The following is a 1,707-nucleotide window of genomic DNA, read 5'->3' as shown; positions in this document are numbered from 1 at the left end:
TTTATAACAATAAAGATAATTTTATCTTTTAATATTTTTACATAAAATTTTAATACAATAACTAAAACCGCTACTTGAAATAAATAAAATGTATAAGGATTAAACTCGATATTGGAGAAATTTTGTATATAAGTTATTTATCACTCCACCTATCATTCAATTTATAACTAGATCTTTTATAAAAAAAATTACTTATTTTTCTCCAGCATAAGTGTCACATAATCTAGTATTGTTGTTAAATCCTTGTGCGAGTTGTATCGATTCTTTTTACAAAATAACAAATATTATTATGAAGATATTTTTGTCCCTTTATAACTTTTATATAAAATTAATAATTTTAACATAGATTAAATCTAGAAAAAAACTCAAATATAATTGAACTTAAACCTAAAATTCTTCATAGATATTGATATACTTTCTATGCTCCGCTCAGTACTCAATGGATTGTTTTTGTCAGTGCAAAATGTAGACAATTATTGGGCTTCATTGTATCCTCAATGTTTATTTTCAGTAACTCTTTTGCACACCATAATATAGGTGGGGACATGATTTGTTTTTTGTCGTGTTCGTTAGTTAATTAATTTAGTAAATTTTAGTTTTTAACTAATCACTCGATTTATTAGGTTAAATAATAAAAATACGGTAATTACTAGTACTTTTAATCTTCGTGGGAACGATATATTTACTCATCATAGCTATACTATTAATCGATAAGTGCACTTGCCTTAGTCAAATTTTTAGTTAGTTTCGTGGCACATCAATATAGGTACAATTTGATACGGTTAGAGTGTTTAAAAATGTACAGTTTGTGACATTTTTTGTAACACTACTCACCCATATTCAATGCCGGAATAGGGTTACGGAGCATTACTGGACTTACAACACAATTACATAAACTTTTCATATACATAATATCATTTCATACATTCATCATTCAAACTCAATCAATTTGTCCCTAATACGAGCCTACAAGGTCTTAAACATGCATTGGGATTGGTTCGAGACTAAACTGATAACTTTTAAAACATTTGGAATACATAGAAAATTTTTCTCAAAACAGGGGACACACGCCCATGTGGCTAGGCCGTGTGTCTCACATGGCCACCAGACATGCTTGTGTCGGAGGCCGTGTAGACATTCGAAATGGGAGTACATGGTCGTGACCCAGCTCGTGTCCTACTAACTTGGGTCACACGGCCAACACACACGCCCGTGTGGCTAGCCCGTGTGCCCTAAGAATGGCCACACACGCCCGTGCGCCAGGCCGTGCCAAACCTGTAGGGTATACTGACTTATGCCACACGGCCAAATCACACGCCCGTGTGTGACGCTGTATGGAGCATACTGACTTGATTTAAATTTCAACACTAGGGGACACACGGTCGTGTAACAAGACTGTGTGTCACACACGGCTAAGACACACGGCCGTGTAACAAGACCATGTGTCACATACGGCTGAGACACACGCCCGTGTCTCTGCCCGTGTAGACAAAAATAGGCTATTTACCAAGCCAATTTGCCACCCAATTTTTGTGCATACCTACATAATTCAAATGGTACTCACTCATAGCATAAATGGTCATCCAATTTAACCAAAATCAAGACTAAAACATACCATTTCAACTCCAACAACTAGCATGCTTACTATCTCATGTTTTACTCATTCAAATCATACCAACTTTACATATTCAATTCATCTAATAAAAC

The sequence above is a fragment of the Gossypium arboreum genome, chromosome 3 (assembly GCF_025698485.1).
Source record: "Gossypium arboreum isolate Shixiya-1 chromosome 3, ASM2569848v2, whole genome shotgun sequence".
Lineage (NCBI taxonomy): Eukaryota > Viridiplantae > Streptophyta > Magnoliopsida > Malvales > Malvaceae > Gossypium > Gossypium arboreum.
This window is presented reverse-complemented; position numbering follows the sequence as displayed.